Genomic DNA, 20,918 nt, shown 5'->3' with positions numbered 1-20,918 from the left:
TTCTATTACTAGTCTATTACTAGTCTCCTTGATCAGGCTGTTTACTCCTCAAGAGCATCTGTGATTTAATGGTGGTTTGGTGCATGGAACAAGACACTCACAATTGTCTTGCTCACTACGTTTTGCCAACCCCCTGTTACCGGGCACCAACAACACCGACCCAACTCCTGTTCAGCTGGGGTAGGGTCTGTGTCAACAGCACCCTCATGTCTCACCCACCCACCCTCTGCTCAGCTCTCATGCTTACTGTCACTCAAGAGCAAAGAAGTTACTTAACTGATGAGTGAATCTGGGAGGATTTGAAAACGTCACTCTGCTTATTTGGGCACTTAGGTACCAAACTAAAAACACTATCTTCCAACACGTTGGTAAGTGTATTTTCATTTTCACCTCTCAATTTCTTTGTCACATTTTTTTTTTACTGGTTTCCAACTCAGGCACAGAATGGTAATTTTAATTATTGGGTCCTTCAAAACCTCCAAACACTCCAATTCCACTGTGTCTACACATTTCTTGAATAAATTAATGAAAGAGTTAGCAATATGTTACATTTGAGGCTGTGATATCATGGGAGGAATAAAGAGGACTTTGGAATAGAGGAAAAGAACAGGGATGGTAAAGGAAAGGGAACTGGTAAACAAAGAATAAACAAAGGAGGAAAATTATTTTAATATGTTTCATGCAAATAATCTTGAAAATAATTCTGGATAGAGAAAAAAGAGACACAATTAAAATGGGAAAAAGTGAAGAAAGCATTAATTTAAAAAAATTTGAGGGTCAAAGGGGCAAAATTCTAGAGAATAATTTTTAAAAATCAGAATTACAAGGAGTTTAGGGACTGAATGAAACATTTTATTTATTGATAGGTGAAAAAATAGCATTCCAGAGTCACCAACCAAGTTGAAAGAAAATCTGAGACCAGAGTCAGTTTTTTTGACTCTGAGCTCAAAGCACTGCAGGCTCCACATGCCTTCTCCTTTAAAATGTAGAGTCTAAAGAAAGGTCAAGGAGAAGAATATATAGGGAGATTGGGGAAATCAGATGAATGATAGAAAATGTGTCATGGGATGAGATAAGTGAATAAAAAACGCAAAAGAACTCATTTCTAATTCATAGATGTTTTTCTTTATTCAATGTTTAGCATCTGTGATTTAGTGGTGGTTTGGTGCATGGAATAAGAGAGAAAAAAATAAAAAGAAAATACGATGCTGGCAATACAATCCATCAACCTGAAATATGGAGTCCTGGCAGGTCTGCATTCAACACCAAAAGTCCTTGTTTGGAATAATCCAATATGCTCAACCAAATACCAATATTTCATAATTCTTTCATCTAAATTAGAAAAAGAAATGTCGTCTGTCTATAACCTGCGTGCCTTCGTGGTCTGCTCTTGTCAAATTGAACAGCCAAAAGTTAATGGAGAAGCGTTGTCATTTGCGAGGAAATTTGATGTTGATTTTTACTCCCCCAAAGTGGTAAAGTGGAGGTAATGAAAGTAATTCTCATTGGGAAATCAAAGCTGCTTTGTCATTCATTTTCTAGTCGTTTAATTCGTTGAGATAGCAAGCATGGGCAATGAGGCAGAGCTCACTGTCTTTCTGGTTTAATGGGATTGTATTGTCTACATAGTGTATTAAAGGCTTATAATGCACAATCTTTGGCCATTTGCAAATAAGCTGCTTGTCATCCAGTCGTGCACAGTGTTTGGGGAAGGCAAAGAGAAATCCTGTTTCATACAGAGGTAACTTAGATAAAACTGGAACAAAGGAGAGAATATTTGCTAATAAGTATAATCAACTTTTTGTGAGTTGTTGATATTTTTCAGGTATTTTTCCAAGAAACTTATGAAAGTGAGATTTACATAAGTTATCACCAAAACATTTTCAGGAATCCCTTATTATTAAACACATCACCTGGGTGAGGATTCTGGGGCCAGAGGGGGAAAAAACTTTCCCTAATTTCCGTAGCTAGAGAGGGGCACTGATTATGTTCCAAGAACCCCATAAACAGACTCTGCTCACACAGATGTCACACAAAGCAATCATAAGCTTCATCTTACAGAAAAGAAGACATAATAAGGTACTTTAGTTATATGGACTCTGAGCACTCAAGTCAAACAGCAAAATCAGACATTTCTGGGGACAAGTTTATGTACTTTCATTTCAATTATCCCCGTGTGTGTGTGTGTGTGTGTGTGTGTGTGTGTGTATCTGGGGATTGAGTACAGGGTCACTTTAACGCTGAGCTCTATCTCCAGACCTTTTAATTTTTAAACCAGATCTCACTAAGTTTGCTAGGTTGCCTGCCCTTGAACTTGGGATCTTCCTGTCTTCGCATCCTGAATTGCTGAGATTAAAGTTGTCCACTACCATGCCCAATTTCCCCTAATTTATTTTATAGCAACAACATCAGCAACAACAAGATGGTGAGAGGTTGTGTAAGAACCACAAAGTTCCAGGTAGCTAGACAGAATATTTCCTATTACACAGACTATTGTCACCACTATAGTCAACAATGATGGATATTTCAAAATAACTAGAAGGGAGGACTTGGAATGTTCCAATCCAAAGAAATGGCAAATGTTGGAAGTGATGATTCTGTTAGTTACCTGGATTTGAACATTATGCAATTTATATATGCATTCAAACAGCACATCAGGATACATAAAGAATTTGGGCAATTATTATGTCAGTTTAAACAAGATATGAAACACAAATAAAAATTAAAGAATTGCCAATTGAAAATACATGTTTCATAATGGAAGCGATGAGCTTAGCAAATCAGTACCTAAAAAGCAGCTCGTCAAGGGTAGAGGGAAGGTGTTCTAGGTCAAAGGAAGACAAAGATAAGGGAAATATGGCACATCTAGGGAGGAAGGGGAAGGCCAGTATCTCTCTTGGGTGAGAGATGAGCTGGGCCAAGTAGGTGGCAGGGACGCCCCTCAGCAAAGGCTTTGAATGTGTGTGAAGGGGGAACAATGGCAGATTTGCCAAAGCTCAGATCTGTCTTGGATTGATGATTGACTAGCTCTAAATTCAACCCTAGCTTCCCATTGTTCAGAATAGACTTACCCTTGGCAAAGCTTTAACCCAACCTTTTCAGGAGTTCATTAAAAATCTCCAAGGCTTTTTCAAATACCAAAAGGCCCAGGCACTCCATTTAAATGTAAATATCCTTGAGAGTTTAAATTCTAAGATTTAAGAATGAACAGACAAGAGTGCTTGAAAATGAATGTTGTTTGGGGGAAACAAAAAAAAAAAAAAGGATGGAAAAGTAATGAACAGCAAGGGACCTGGAGAGACTCAGATGCATCTTCCAATGCTGCATATCTGAGCCCTCACTGCTTATCTCTAATGGCGCCATAAGTCAGGGAATTTGCAAGTTGACATCAGGAGGAAGAGCCACTGGACACTGAAACACAAAGGATTAAAAACCTCAGAAGGAGAGCTCAGCGGGGCTTGGGCTGCTGTGAACTTCCAAGTGGCCCTTTGTCTAGAAATCTGTCAGGACTGGATCCAGGAAGGAGAGGTGACTGGGCCCACTGTCACTGAGAAGTTCTGCTCCCATCCAGATGGTACCACATGTGCCTGGCGAGGACCATAATCTTTCTTCTTCTTCTCAGTAACATCTGTGTCCTGAAGTCCTTGGAGGACCTCAGTGAGGAATCAGTGTGGCAGGATATTGTACTGCAGACAACAGAGATAATGGGTCCTGGGCCTTTTAATGTTGCCATTCTACAAAGAGAATTCAGAGGAACTGATAAAGCAAGGCTAAGAGGTGAACTTGCCATTGCTTATAACAAAGGAGTATGCAAAACAGTTCAAATTCTTACTCCTCCCTTCACCTCTCAATCAATTTTCAAGACACTTAATTTTAATTTTACTAAATTCTATATTATTCGTAAGCAATATAGATTTTTTTTCTTTCTATTATAAAAATAATAATTAGGGTGAGCCCCTATATTGTTTATATATTTTATGAAACCAGATAATTTTTAGCATAGAATATATTACTTTAATAATTTAAAAAACACAAAGGAGGCAATAAAAATTTCTGTATAAGCTGACCAAAAGAGACAACCTTTCCTAATGTTTGTTCTTGTTTTTCTATTCTTACACCATAAATATGCACAATGTTTGAAGCAACAGGAATTATGTCATTTGTAAATTATGTTTAACTAAATTATGTTTATGTGTTTATGTGCTTAGTTCTGTGTTTGTTTATGTGTTTCCATAAAATAACACAGGTTTCTTTTTTGGCATAAGATACTATTTTTAGTTTAAAAAATAAAAATAGAAAACACGAAGCTCTGTCAGGGATGAACTAGTATCTAAGAATGCATTCATCTCTTTTGCTTCTAAACTTCAGGATACTATATATGATGTTTTTTTATCTTCCTGAGGATATTAAAACTATCTTTAGAATATTAAAGAATTGCTTGAATAATTTGAAATTGAAATTAAAGGATTATATTTTAACCTCATTTGGATTTGGGTTAATTAGTTAAGAAAAAGCAAACACAAATTTGGGAGATTTTCAAATAGAAAACAAAAGTTGTTATTAAACAGCCAAATATTTGAAATCAAGTTTGATACCATAACCTCAAATAAAATTCTGTGTCAAAATTATTCAAACCCTAGCCAGGCTCAGTGAGCCACACCTATAATCCCAGAGGTTTGGGAGGCTGAGACAGGAGGATTAAGATTTCAAAGTCAGCCTCAGCAAAAGGGAGGCACTACAATACAAAATAGAGCTAGGGATGTTCCTCATTGGTTAGGTGCCCCTGAGTTCAATTCCTGGTACCCATCCAAAATTAATTAGACCTAAGAAGTTGAAGTGAGTACTTGGAGAATGACATATACTTCACTTTGAGAGACTAATAATCTTATTTGTGATGGAAATGAATGTTGGTGGTCTGACACCTGCTTTCTAGGTAATACTTTACCTAAATCCCAGTCATATTATTCTCCCCAATCCTTAACCATTCTGTAAATTTCACAACATACTCAGTGGTGGAGTGAGCATTGGGTTGTACTCAGATGTATCATGGGGCTCTAGGAACTGTGTTTGTATTTTCCATCTTTTCACTATTATGGATATCCCTGCACACCAAAGTTGAAGTGAAAAAATGGTAAGACATAGTTCCTCCTCTTCAAAAGTCAACATGTGCATTTGCAGATCTAATAATATTTAGAGACACTAATGGGAGAAGTGTTACAAAGCAATGTATTCAGCAGAGTATGCTTGGATTGTTCAAGAGACAGTGGGGTGTTGATTTTTGCATGTGGTCTCTCTGAGATCATCTTTTCCCAATTTGGCAATTTAAGAACATTTCTCCTCATCTCATATTCCTCTATTTCAAAATTCTCCCCACTACAAGATACCCCTTTCATCGTGAGATGCTCTTACCACAAAACATTCTGCTGTTATTGAATCACATTGGATTGGCATTCATTGACTCATAACCTATTGTCCTTTTAAAAATACTTTGTGCATCTTATCAACCCCATATTTTTTGACTAGTCTGTATTCCTTTGCAAAGGAATAAAATATTATTCCTAGTATTATAGCATATTTTTTAAACCACTTTCTCATGTGTTTATCTGCTACCAGAATTCCAGCTTCCAGAGGGCAGGAACTAACTTATTTTACTCATCACTGAATCCTTGAAACTTAGAAGTGGCTTAATATAGAGCAGATTGTCAAAAAACATTTTAAACATGTAAATAAAGAGATGAATGCAAAACACCTTCCGTGTACATTAAAGGATTTTCTTATGCACACTGCACTTGTTTCCTCTCCATCACCCCAGGGGTGAGCTGCTGCCTCCCAGTCTCATGCATTGCCTGCTCCATGTGGAATCTGTGAGGAACACCGAAGAAGGGTTTTCCCATTCACCTAAGGTGCCAGCACTGTGAAAGTTACTGAAGACACTTACTCTTTATTGTGGACTCTACCCCCATGTCCTCCTCTGACTTCTTAGCTATCCTACCCTTTAGCTGCAATTGCCATGGCTCTCCATACACATGGGCATGTTCCAGGCTACTTTCTTCCTTGTAGTCTCTTGATTATGGTTTAGTCCTGGATCACACTTATCATGCCGTCTGCCATGCTTCTGTCATCTTCTCAGGTATAGACACCAGGACACCAGACCTTTTCTTCCTGGTCTATTTCATTCATTTACTAGATGCAAATACTTAACCCCAACTTCCATCAATTTCAGATGACCAATATCATCAAATTAAGTTGGAAATAGCCCATAGTAGCTACACATGCTTACTAAATGATTGAATGATTAAAAAAAAAGTTAATGAATGAATGGATTTTCACCAAAGGTGAATTTTTCAGTTAAGAGAATTCTTCCTTTTTTTTAAAAAAAAAATAATATTATGTTTAAAATATGTCCCTCAGAAAGGATGTGCTTGAAACTTAATGCCCAATGCAAAAGTATTGGAAAGCGGAACCTAACAGGAGGTGATAAGGGCTCCACTCTCATGAATGGATTGATGACATGAGGTTGTGAGTCCAATATTTTGCTCTATTTTGGGATGGTGGAGCAGGAAGGCCATGTTTGGATGGGCCTCTCAACCCTGAACTTCCAAGCCTCCAGAACTAGCAAAAGAAGCCTATGTTCTTATCAGTTGTCCAGTCTCAGGTATTTTGCACCTGAGCACAAAATGGATTACAATAATCAATTTTAGCTGGATTTCTGGAACTGGAGATTTTTTTTTGCAGAGTAAGGGGAGTTTTCAGTGATGTTCAAATCATAATTTACTTCATCCTTTTATCTGCATTTTAAGGACATTATGCTAAAAGGAAGTTTAATAAATTTTATAATTGACTTTCTTGTCCTACATTAAATTTTCAATACTTTCTACCAAAAGTTTTGGTAAAAAGGAGGAAAATTGTGAATTTCTGATAATATTATACAACTTTAATAGAGGCAGGGCTATGTGGAATGCATTGCATAAATTTATTTAATTTTCAGAAAAACCATATGTTATAGAACATGGGCCAGGAGAGGTGAGATTATCCTAAGGTAATAAATGAACACAAAATCTCAGAGATGTAACACAAACCTAATGCAACAAAACTTTATTACTCATACATGTTGTATGTTAATCGAGAAAAGCAAGGGGACCACAGTTACGTAGGCATCCAAGTTCATAAATGCTTTGCCAAGGTCTATCTGCTTCAACTGGAAAACATGCTCCCACTGTCAACCCAGAAAGAAAAATGGAAACACGCCTTTTTTCTTAGAGTCATCTACCTTTGTGGGATTTGAGTTGGTTTCATCTTTGCCATAAAAAAGGATGGTTGAAGGAATAATTAACGCACCAATGTCAAGCCAAGTGCTATGCATTTGCCCTGACCTTGGGACTCTTTATTTAATGTGATATGCAAATCTCTTGATGTTTACAGACCTCACCAAACTGTGGAAGTGAATTATTTATATAGCCTGATGGAAATTGCTACACCTTCGAAACCATATCACATTTTTTTCAGTCAGCAATGTTGTTATATTTTGCTTATTAAATCTTTGCTTATTAAATCTATCTCTTAACCTTATGTAAACCTGAATTCTACTTTAGTTATGCAAAAATCATACGATATTTCTGATTCTGATTTTGATTATGTCTTTCATAGGTAAGACATTAAAACAGCAACTCTTTCATATAACCATGGCTAGAATTAAATGTAAAAAGTAGTTATTATATGAAAGTAGATTACATATGAAAATATATAATTCCTAGCATATAGCTACACAAAATTTGTGCTCAAAAAACTGTTACCTATTATCATATAGCCAAATAGTAATAGAGTCAGGGAAATTAAAAATTCTATCAATCAAATATAGATGTTCAGTATTATGGAAATTTCAAAGGACAGACTATTTTAAAAAAACCTAATAAACAAAAGAGAATATTGTGTGCTGAAGGTAAACATTGAATAAATTGTTGCCAACACACTCATGTATATTTACCTTTGGATTCTCAGATTTTGGCAGAGGACTAGAAGTTTTGGTATGTTTTACCTTAATATCTCTATTTTAAAAAACAAAGCTGAAATAATTGACAGTTTCTCATGATTTAGATAAATACTGCTATTAGATTTTCAAAGACAGTTTTGAGATATTGGGAAAGGCTAAGATATTGAATGCTGGATAGTAGATAACAAAGGAGTAACCCATTCTTTAACCAGCATCCTGAATTTTAGCATATTTCAGTTTGCTTATTAGTTCTTGAAAATATAATCTGGGGATTACATTGGTAAGTCAATTTTTAAAATATCTGTCAAATATCAGGGATTTTCTATTTTTTAATTCTTTCATTACCCTTCTAGAATTTATTAGCATTTCACACACTATTGAGATGATATTGCAATATAACTTTTGAAAACTACATGTATTAAAACAAAATAGTAGAAATAATCTAAATATCTATTAATATGATTACTAGTTAAGCTGTGGTTTTAAAATAAAAACTAAGATAGTTTTTTATGTTCATGATGCTGACATCAAGCCAGATCCTTGCATATGTTAGGCAAGAGCTCAGATATTGAGCTACTGCCCAACCTCTAAGGCACATTTTTTTTTTAATATTGAATATTAGTTAATAGATTCTGTTCAACTATCTCTTAAATTAGTGGGAAGACTATCCTACTACACTTCACTAAAAAACCTTTTGATAAAACTTTGATCAAATTTGAGGTTTACTAATGGGCATATGGTGTGAAATTTTAGACTACATTACATTTGTCATTTCAGGAAAATATCCACTAGGAATGCCTTTAGTTCTCTGAGTTTGGTGTAGCTGTGCCTGGAATCGTGTGTCCTCAGATCTTTCAGTGTCTGACTATACTTGTTTAAGTTTCAGATATTGTATCACATTTCTTCCAAGCAGAGCTACTTTTACTCTTGCTCATTGCTAGTAAGGACATAAAAAGCTGTAACCATTTTGTGAAAACTGGCAATTTCTAAGAGAGCTAAACACACAGCAATACTTTGACCCAGTAATACCACTCTTGATATATATATATATATATATATATATATATATATATATATATATATATCCAGAAAAATGAAAAACATATGTTTCCAAAAACACATGTATAAAAATGTTTATAGTAGCTACATTTTTAATATCAGAACAGTAAAATAAAAGAAAAACATCCACAGTCTTGACTAGAAAGACTCACTGTAATTAAATTATCAATTTCCCTTAAATTTGTGTATTATTTCAACATGATCCCAATAAAAAGATCAATTTTTCTTAAATAAACCAAATCTAACCAAAGTTTACATGGATGAATAAATTAGAATGGCAGAAAACATACCTTGAAAATTAATAATAATGAGAAGAAACTAGCTTTTCCAGATACCATAATAGCTAATAAAGCCTCAACATTTAATAGAGTGTGTTGAGAAAACAGATGGAACAAATTTGAAAGTCTAAAATAAACCAAGGCATACAGGCATTGGCAAGCAGAAATTTGCATGTTGGAATTTTATATCAATGAGAAAACAACAGGTCAATCAGTAAATTGGAGGTAATAGATTAGCTAATGGGGAAAAATGCATTCTTAAATGAAACCTTACATCAGAAAGTAATTAAAAATGACTAACTGTTGTTCATTTAAATTGAAAGCACTCTTCAGCCCCCAGTAATTGACTTGGAAAGGTCTTTGGCACTGTTATATGAAATCTAGGAGCTATAGAAAATAATAAAATTCAAAGTGATAAGATCTAAATACTTTTTTATTGGAACAGAGTTTTTTTTTTTTTTAATAGACCAGTGGCAAGATGAGGAAAGTGTTTACCACTCATATTATTTCAAGACTTTGTTGAAAAAAAAATATATATATATATATATATTACATACATGACAATAGTGGAATGCATTACACTCATTATTACCCATTTAAAGCACAATTTTTCATAACTCTGTATATAAAGTGCTTGTGGTAGCTAATCTCACACAACAATGGACATGTGAGTTTCAAGAGTTCCACCTGTTACTGGACGGTTGGTGTAACCAGTGCTGTAACTGTGTGCATTAGGACTAGTGTGTAGTAATCCCTTAATTTGTTTTTCCTTGTTAAAAGAAAAAAAAAACTAATTTAACAGCAGCTTTCTGCTCCCTGATCACTTACTTAACTATACTCCATAGTGAGGTCTTGCTCACAGATGTTGGTCTCCTGATGACATCTTTCAGCATTGGTCTGGAAAATGTCTTTACTGTATCTTCACATTTCAAAGATGTTTTCTCTGGTTTTAGAATTTTAGTTTGGAAGTTTCTTTTCGCCATCCTTTTTTAAGATGTTATTCAATTGTCTTTTGGCCTCTACAGTTTTCTCAAGAAAATTCATCTCTGTGTCTTATTTTTGCTCTCTTGACAGCAGTGTGGCTTTTTCTCTGTTTATTTTAAAAGTTTCATTTCATCTTTGGTTTTCTAAAGTTTGACTATGATGTTTGCAGAACTTATTTTCTTTGACCTGCTTGGGCTTTGCTGAACTACTTGAATTTGGGGATTGATCTGTTAATAGCTTTTCATAGGGTATAATTCCTTTAAGAACTGCATCTGATCCATTCCCTCTCTCTATCCATGTGACTGTATCATGTGTGAACATGCAAAGATGAGAGTTTGCTTTCCTCAGGTATTTCAACAATTTTAAATTCTGAAGCTTCTCACAGCATCATTGAAGAGAGAGGAAAATCTTTTCTTATTCAAGGAAGTACTTAATATTCTAAATCTTGGAGAATCTCACCACAGAACCAAAAAAAATTTTTTTCAGCATTGGTTTTATTAGTAAAGCCTCTTGGAAGAGAGAGACATTTCAAGGTAAAGTAGATAATGTTCTTCATCAAATTAACAGACTTGCCGTAAAAGTTAATGGAAATTCTAGGCATTGATCCAACTCACCCAGGTAAAAGAGAAGATTACAAGCCAGGGGAAGTCGCATCTTAGAAGTGAAGCCTGCAAAGACAGTCTTCAGCCTGATATTTCTAAGTGGAATGTGAAGATGGGAACTAGTGACTATTATTTCTCCACATTTGACAGATTCCCAACATCCACTTGCATGTCATTCAAAGTCTCAACATCCTCCAGTATCCAATGTTAGAGACCAGAGCACTGGTTTGAAAGTCAGGAGGGCAGATTCTAGTCTGAGCTTGCCATGAACTAACTGATCCTGGAAAAGCCATTTCTCCTCCATGCACATTCATCTCTTCCTCTGAAAAATAAGCTTGAACCTTGGTCTGTGTCATGTCTTGGTGCTTCACGTACTATGATCCTAATATAGAAACAAAGAAAGGCCTTGAAAGAATGAAAGATTCAAGCAACCCTATTCTTTGTATTGAAAGGCACAGAGTAGATCACAGAGAGATGGTCCACACACTGATAAGCAAGATGGTCTGGGAGTCTCTCTCAATCCCTTTCCCCAGAGATCCCAGGATCCTAAACTGTAGCATAAGAAAATTGGGCTGGACAACCTCTGTATGTTTTAAGTGGGATGTGAAGTTCATGAGCTGTAGATATTGATGCCAATTGCCCTCGTGTTAGAGAGCTCTTTGGCCTTGGTTATTTTATGACTTTATTTATAAATTAATACTTGTTTGACCCAAATTGCCCAAACATTTAAGGTACACTTTTTCAGCTTATTTATCTCTTCGTGTTCAGCCTATCTTGATCATTCCAGTGCCTATGAAATAAAAGAATGGAAAATTAGAAAAAGAGCAAGAACTGGGAGATTCAGCATCTCTCAGCAGAAACCTAACCACGAGCAGTAAATAGGAGCTTTATTACCTCAGTCTGATTCCCTCTCACCAGCCAACAACCCACAGATGTGTTCTCTGATTAGTCACCAGCTTGTCAAAGAATCATTTATCCTAAGGTGTCCTTTCTTTTTATGTAGCTACCATTTATGGGACACTTAACTAGCTGCCTACATATTATAATAAGCCCTTTACATAGCCATTCAATTTAATCCACATCATGGTCCTGAGATACTAGTATTATAAACTCCATTTTGGAGTAGAGAAGACTGAGTTTTAGAGAGGCCAAACTGCTAGCTGAGGTCACACGGGCATCTCCAAGATACTAGTAGCAGAACCAAGATTCAGAGTCAGATTTATAAACTCCAGAGAACTTATGTTCAACTGCAGCACTGTCTTCCCTCCATTTAACAATGTTCTTCAAACATGAAATGTTACCTCTTACTATCCTCATTTGTTTTACAAGTCTCCTTCAATATCTTAGCTTTCACTAGCCAAATATGTTTTATAGCCCTTTGTGAAGATGGTTAATGAAAAAACAACATCCAACTTGAAAATCCACATTTCCAAATTTGACATACCTGCTCTTCTGTCTTCACACAGGACCATGGCAAGGTCTCTTACTGCTTCCACATCACTATGCTTCACTGTATCATCTTCTCACATTGTTAAATGAGAATATTTTAAAGAAAGTACAAAAGCCAATAAATAAAAGGAGAAAAAATAAATAGATTGATGGGATAGTTAATTAAAGAGCCTAAATAAGACTGTGTATTTGGAGAAAAGTCAGAAGTAGGAAAGTAGATTGAGGGCAGAAAAAGGCTTCATTCTCTCCTAAGCATAACTTAATTAGGCCCCCCGCTCCATACCACTGAGGACACAGTGGTTCTCAATGCCACCAGTGACACTTTGCCACAGTGAATGGTTAATATTCTCCAGCATTTGACACAGTTGTTTGATATTTTCTTCCTGAAATATTTTTTTCACTTAGTTTCTAGGACAGCATGTTTTCTCCATTTTCTTCTTGAATAGCTGCAGATTTTCATCTTTATGGCATCTAAATGCTAGAATTGGCTAGATGTTGATCCCTTTATCGTATCTCTAAATTTACTCCCAAGGAAACTGGGTGCCATTTAAATATAATCTGTAAGTACTGACTACTAAATCTTTGTATCCAGTCAGACATCTTTTTGTACTTCATCCTACCTTTCCACCTCTATACCCTGCATTCCTACCAGTTCTTTAGGATAAAAATGTTCACAGTGTAGCATTTGGTATTTGTTGTGCAAATTTTCTCACTATAGCCAATTTCAAGCCACCTTTGTAACATTGGCTTTCCTGATCCAGTAGCATTCAATTCTGAACAACCACTAGATGGATCAACTGTGAACTTGAATTCTCCTTGTATACCAGACTTCTCAAATGTAGTATCTATAAAACATAAACTTGTGGTACCCCTTTCCTAAACCTGCTACTCTACTGATATTTTATTGTCCATGAATGGCATATGTTTACTCAATTTCATATTTAAAAAATCCCAATTTTCTCTGTTAATTATCAGTGGTTGAAAGAGGTTTCCAAAGTGCTAGATAGCTTGAGATAGAATTATTCTGGAATATCAGACACTGTCCTAGCTCTCAAAGAATGTAAGCATGTAAACTTTGCAAACTCAAAGCTTGGCTCTAGAAACAAGACTCAACACTGGAGAACATACTCTTAAAAAGAATATGTGTAATGTTATTGGAAGAATTTCTATTAATCGTAATGTAATATGATGTGTAAAAAGAGCAAAATTTTATATCCAACACCCACCTTGACAAGAGAATGGCACAGAGGCTTTGAGTCACCACAGAACCTGGGAACCAAGCAGAGCCATGCTGAGTTAATGCCACATCTACTCTTGACCCATATTACCATATCACTGCTGTTAGGATTCTGTATTTTAGGATAATTAGGATGGATGCTTAATCTAATCACACAACTGTACCTTTGTGCAAGTGTGTTTGAGCATGTGGTTTTTTTCATGCCTATTCATAGTTCACCAAAAACTTGTCATTCATATATACATATGGATGGATGGTGATATATATTTATCTCAAGGCTAAAAACCAGAAATAGATCTGGATTCTCCAGATTAATATAGAAAGTTTTCATCCACAGAGAATTGCACAGGAAATTATGACAGTGTGCCTCCCAGAAGATTTAACACATGATGATAATTGTTGAGGTCTTTTTATCAGCATGATTACATGTACCTAACAGCTATTTGGGGCCCTTCCTTAAACCAGTCTGTCTTTCTCTCTTCCTCCCTCCCTCACCCCTCATTATTCATATGTAAGCATTTCTATGAAGGTAGGATGTGCTCCAAAACTCACTTTGAGGATGTCTAGTAGTCCTGGGAAGGCAAGCAGGGTGTAATGCTACCAAATGGTGCATCCCCAAACCTTTAGCAGCCCTCCTGGTACTGTTCTTACTGCTAGTAACTCCAGCCTGGCTCCAGGAGACATTTCCAAGAATACTCTCTCCAGTATGATCTACATGGCAGACATCTTCTCTCCTTTTCAGGAAGAATTGTTTAGAAAATCAAAATTCTATACTTTGGCATTAAAAATGACCTTCATTATTATTGGCATATCTTATTTCTTTCTTCTCACTTGCATCCTTACAGAAATAAAGAATTCTTTGATATACTTTAAATTTAGTCAAATGAAAACATTCTTAAGAGAAGAAGAAAACCACCAAGCTCATTGATATGCAGCTTTTCATAAGACATCAGTTTGGGAGGGGTAAAGGGAGCTTTAAATGACATTGTAAAAGACAACGTGGGAGAAAGCACATAGATGGTAACTAATGTGTCCAAAGATGGATGCTATTCATTTATAAAAGTCTGTAGGTCCTTGAAATTTTTTCTGTGCTTACTTAAAGGTATTCATGATTTTTTTGAGGTTTAGAAGTTGTATTTTTTTTATTTCTCAAATTGTGATTCATTCATTATAATTATTAGTGCATGTTAATTGTACAAAATAATGGGGTTCATTGTGGAATGTCCATATGTGTGTATAATGGGCTTTGATCATATCCACCTTCCCTATTACCCTCTATTATTCCTTATTATCCTTCTCCCCTTCTCCTTCCCTGATTGTCCAACTCCCAACTACTTTCATGTTGTGTTATTTTTTAGATTCTACACATGAGAAAAAAAATGCAATACTTTCTAATTCTCTTATTTCACTTAGTATGATGAACTTCAGTTCTATTTTTCTGCAAATGACATGATTTTATTCTTTATGGCAGAATAATAGCCCATAAAATATATGTATATATACATATATACATACATATATATACATACATACATACCATGTTTTCTTTACCAGTCAACTATTGATAAGCATCTAGGCTATCTCCATAGCATGGCTATTATGAGTAGTGCCACAATAATCGTGGGTGTGCAGGCATCTCTTTCATAGGCTGACTTTCATTCCTTTGGGTATATACCAAGAGCAGTAAAAGTTGGACCATAAGGTAGTCATAATTTTAGCTTTTGAGAAACTGCCACACTGTCTTCCATAGTGGCTGCACTAACTTACATCCTCATCAACAAGTTACACAGGTTTCTTAATTCCTGCATTCTTGCCACCATTTGTCAATTTTCGATGTGTATTCTGGATACTAGCCATTCTGACTTGGGTGAGATGGAATCTCATTGTAGTTCTGATTTGTGTCTCCCTGATGTCTAAAGATGTTCAGCATTTCTCTACATTTTTAATGGTCATTTGTACTTCTTTTGAGAAGTGCCTGTTCTGCACATTTGCCTATTTATAGATGGGATTATGTGTTCTTTTGTTGTCAAACTTTTGAGTACTTTATAATACATATTGTAGATACTGATTATGTGTCAGATGACAAGCTGGCAAAGATTTTCTCCTATTCCATGAGCTTTATCTTTACTCTGTTGTTTTCTTTGCTGTGCAGAAGCCTTATAATTTGATATAATTCTGTTTGCCAAATTGTGATTGTTTCCTGAACTATTGAAATTCTAGTCAGGAAATCATTACCTATACCAAAATCTTCAATTATTTCCCCTAGGTTTTCCTCCAATAGTTTTATCATTTTAGATCTTACATTAGGATCGTCCATCCATTTTAATTGATTTTTGTACAGGGTAAGGAATAGAAATCCAATTTCCATCTTCTATAGATGGATGTCCAGTTTTTCCAGCATCATTTTTGAAGTGGCTCTCTTCTCCAACATAGAGTTTTTATTCCTTTGGCTAGAATCAGAAATTGATAGATGCACAGGTTTATTTGGGGTCCTTTATTCTATTCCATTGTTTTACATGTTTTTTTTTCAATATTGCACTGTTTTTGTTATTATGGCTCAATTTTAAAATCAGGTATTGTGTTGCCTCCAACATTTTTATTTTCTTTTTTTTTTCTTTCTTTCTTGAGATTGCTTTGGCATTTCAGGGCCTTTTGTGCTTCTGTATAAAGTTTAGGGTTGTTATTTTCTAGTTCTGTGAAAAATATCATTAGTATTTTGATGGGGATTGCGTTGAGTCTGTAGATCACTTTAGGTACGATGGCAATTTTAACAATTTAATTCTCCCAGTCCTTTTGCTTTTTAGTGTGATCTTTAATTCCATGTGCAAGCATTTTGTTGACAATTTGTACACCTATATTCATCAAGTATATTGGTCTGCACTTTCATCTTTTGTTGTGTTATTATCAGGTTCTGATAGCTTAGTTATACTGGCTTCATGAAATGAATTTGAAAGGATTCCTTCATTTTCTATCTTATTGAAACTTGAAGAGTATTGGTATTAGTTATTTAAATGTCTGACAGAATTCAGCAGTGAGTCAGTTTAGCCCTGAGCTTTTCTTTGTTGGGAGACTTAATTATTACTCCAATCTCATTGATTATTATTGATTTACTTAGTTTTTTTTAATGTTATCTTGGTTCAATTATGGAGGTCAGATGTGTTTAGAAATTTCTTCATTTCTTCTAGATTTTCCCACTTCTTGGCATAAAATTTTTCAAAATAATTTTCTGATGATCTGATTTAATTTCAATCTGTTGTTATATCTATTTTTTTCATCTCCAATCTATTTCTTTGGATTCTTTCTCTCTTTCTTTTGGTTAGTTTGGCTAAGGGTTTGCCAATTTTCTTTATTATTCCCCAAAAGCAAGTTTTATTGATCATTTGTGTTGTTTAGTTATTTGCCATTTCATTTACACCTACTCTGATCTTAATTATTTTTTACTTCTAATACTGATTTGAGGCATTATTCATTCTTATTTTTCTAAGAACTTGAGTTGTATAATTAGGTTACTTAAAATCTGTTTTACCAAAGTAGGCATTTATAGCTATAAATTTCCTTCATAGAATTTTTGCTATGTCCCACAGATACTGGTAAATTGTGTTTCCATTTTCATTTGATTCTAGGGACTTTTAAATTTTCTTCATGATTCTTCAATGACCCACTCCCAGTTCAAAACTGTGTTGTTCAATCTTCATGCTTGTGGAATTTCTGTAGTTTCTTTTGTTTGATTTTTACTCTCATTCCATATTGTCTGGTAAGTTAAACAAATATTTTTTGTTTGTTTCTGTATTTTTTAAGCCTTGCTTTGTGATCTAATTTGGAGAAAGTTCAATTCAGCTCTTGGATGGAATATGCTATAGATGTCTGTCTGTTAAGTCAATTTGATCTATAATGTGATTTAACTCTGATATTTCTTTGTTTATTTTTTGTCTAGGTGATCAATCTATTGGTGAGAGTGGAGTATTGAGTGAAGTCACCACTATTATTTTATTGGAGTTTATTTTGCCCTTTGTGTTCTATAGTGTTTTTTTTAAATTTGATTCTCTGATTATTTGTGCATAATTTTATTTTCTTGATCAACACATAGCTTTTTATCAACAGTGATCTATCAAATAAGCCACATAGTGACCTTCTTTGTCTCTTTTGACTAATATTAACTTGAAGTCTATTTTGCCAGATTTGACTAAAGCTATTCCTGTCTTCATTCAGATTCCATTTTGTTTGGAATATCATTCTCCATCCTTTTACCTTCAGTCTGTATATGACCTTGCTTGTGACATGCGTTTCTTTCTGACAGCAAACAGTTTGGGTTTGTTTTTAATCCAACTGGGAAGCCTGCAATTTTTAATTGAAGAATTCAGCCTCTTGCTTTCTTTTGGTTGTTTTGAATAATCTGTTAATTAATTTTTCTTTATTCATTTAAATTTTTGATGATTTACTGAAATAGTTATGTTTTGTTCTTTCCCACTTCTTATTTGTTTATCTACTCTTCTAGTGGTATTCTTTCCCATGCTCTCTCTTATTATTGTGTTTATCTTGTTTCCTTCCCTGGGTGTAGGATTCCTCTTAGTATCTTCTCTAAGGCTGGCCTAGTGGTCATGAATAGTTTTTTTTTTTATGTTTATCTTATAAGGTCGTTATTTCTGTTTGAATTCTGAAAAACAACTTTGTTGAATGTAGTATAATTTAGGTTGGCAGTTATTTTTTTTTCAGGATTTGAAATATATCATTCTGTGCCCTTCTGGCCTTTAGAATTTCTGCTGAACAATCTGCTGTTATTCAAATGGATTTTTCTTTATAAGTGACTTTGTGCTTCTGTCTTCCAGCTTTTAATATTCTTTTTTTCTTTAAATTTGGCAGTGGAGTTATTCTTTACTGGTCATGTCTATTTGGGGTTTTAAATGCCTCTAGTACCTGACTATATCATTTCAAGACTAAGGTAATTTCCTGTTATTATTTCACTGAATCAGTTTTCTATGTCATGAAACCATAGTTCAACTCCCTCTTCTATACCTATATGTCAAGTCATAGTTTTATCTTTTATTGCTCTTAAAAGAACTCTTGCATATTCTGTTCATGGTTGGTTAATATTTACTGATTATTCTAGATTTTCTCCCAAGTATGCAAAACTACTCTCAAAGTGAACACCTACTAGAATAGTGTATGGCAATTCTCCTTGTTTCTATAGCCTGGAAATATAGGAACCATTGATTATTGTAGCAGTAGTCTCAGACAAGACATTCTCAAGATGACTCCAAAGAATTGTATGTTACATGTTGGGTAATAGAAAGTACTCTCTTGGGGCTGGGGTTTTGGCTCAGTTGTAGTGTGCTTGCCTCGCATGCATGAGGCACTGGGTTCGATCCTCAGCACCACATATAAATAAAAAGACAATAAAGTCCATCAACACTAAAAAAATATTTAAAAAGAAAATAAAAATAAGTACTCTCTCGGTGCTGGAATGTTATGCAGAATCCACTTTTACTGTGAAGACTGTGAAGACTGCACTTCTGAACAATACTGAGACATGTGTTAGCAGGTTTCTGGGGTTCTTTTTTTTCCAACTTCATACATACTCTCTGATGTGCTATCTGGCATTTGACACTAGGATGTATTTTATCACACTTTATTCTACTCTCCAAATTCTATATTTTTTCATGTCTCTGTTCACATAAAATTTCAGTACCCTCCACCATCACCCATCTTAAAGAATAGTTGTTCTTCAATTGTTTTGATTCTATCCACTTTAGAAGCTGGTCACTGAGTGTGTCTAACCTACCATCTTGGAATACACTGTTGATGTTTTTGGAACAGGAAAATTGCCTCAGCTCCTCAGACCTGAGACTTCTTGAAGCAACTATCTGAAGAACAATTTCTGCTTCTCTGAATAGTGAGCTCAATTATCTGGGTCCAAAAGAAGAGGCACAGGATTCATAGTAGATTCTAAGGATATTTTTTTCTTTTGTTTGTATATTCACCAACTATACAAGAGGGGATGACAGATTTTTTTTTTTTTCCGGAACATTCATTTTGCCTCCTTGATACCATACTATGCTTTTGAGACAAGGAACATGAGATTAATTAGGTCTTTTTAAAGTTGCAAAGAACTCCTGAAATACCAATAACAATTCTCCCCGGTTCTTTAAGTTTTCCTGAATTCACTTTATTCTCCAAAGTAATCTCTTCTGTAGAAGAAGACCAAAATAAAACCTTGGAATCTCAATCATGTTTGGTTAAATATCATTAAAAACTGGGGAGTAAATAACTTAAATCAAAAGCTGCCTTTTTTTCAGAAAGGTTGGTAGCAAAACAACAACAACAAAAAAGGTAGAAGCATTTTTGTGTTCTTCCTAAGATGTTAAATACAGTGTTTTTGTTGTTGTTGTTGCTGTTGTTTAACTTTCTTTTTGTTGTCTAAAATATCATGCATCAGACTCCAAAACCAGCCTTATCTAAATATATATTATGGGCACAGGCAAAGATCACTCTCCTGTGATATTTTCAATTTATGATATGGATTCATCTTCTGTTATAACCTCAATGAACTTGATGGCTCCTGATAGTGTGACCTCATTATGGCCAGAGGTAGTGAATCTTGCTGAAAGCATTAACCTCCTGCAGCAATTATTGGTATTTGGCACATGCTACTTGCTATGGCTACTTAGAGGTCTTCATGTCTTAAACTCTGCCCCTCTAGTTGGTGGCAACAGGGAAACCTGCAGTGGGAATCAGCCATTTTGTTTTTGCTCCATTTGTAACTTAACTTATTGTCCTCTCTCACACACATTGTCTGGGAATATTTGCCTTTTTACATCATCCGAGTCCAATAAGTCTCAACCCTTTGAAGTGGCATCATATACTTACAAAGTAGTTACTTATCATTATCATTGTCACCAAGACTAAGGTGTAGTCAGTGAGTTAGAGCCCCTTGCTAAAGCTCTCGCTGCTGGAAAGTAATGAGGTCAACTTTACCTCAAAGACTTCCATGTGCCATGTCTACTCTTCTCATTAGGACAAGACTGTTCTGAATCTCCTTTTTGTAGATGGTGATGTTAAAAAAAAATCTTGATTTCTTTCTAGAGCCAGAATAAAATGTCCCATCTCACAGAAAAGAAGAACAAGAACAAGAGGCAGAAGAAAGAAAGAAAGAATAAACCCTTGTAATTGATTTGAAGCTTATCTGATTTCTCTGGCACATTAGGTGCTATGATCTTGTGATGACTCGTGTGTTGTTCCTTAGATATTTCACATTGTGGAGGAAAGAAAAAATATGCAAGAGAGAAGAGACTATGAGTATCTACATTTGGGTTTCGTAGGGG

Source organism: Spermophilus citellus (assembly GCF_964194105.1).
Source record: "Spermophilus citellus genome assembly, chromosome: 8".
NCBI classification, from domain to species: domain Eukaryota; kingdom Metazoa; phylum Chordata; class Mammalia; order Rodentia; family Sciuridae; genus Spermophilus; species Spermophilus citellus.
This window is presented reverse-complemented; position numbering follows the sequence as displayed.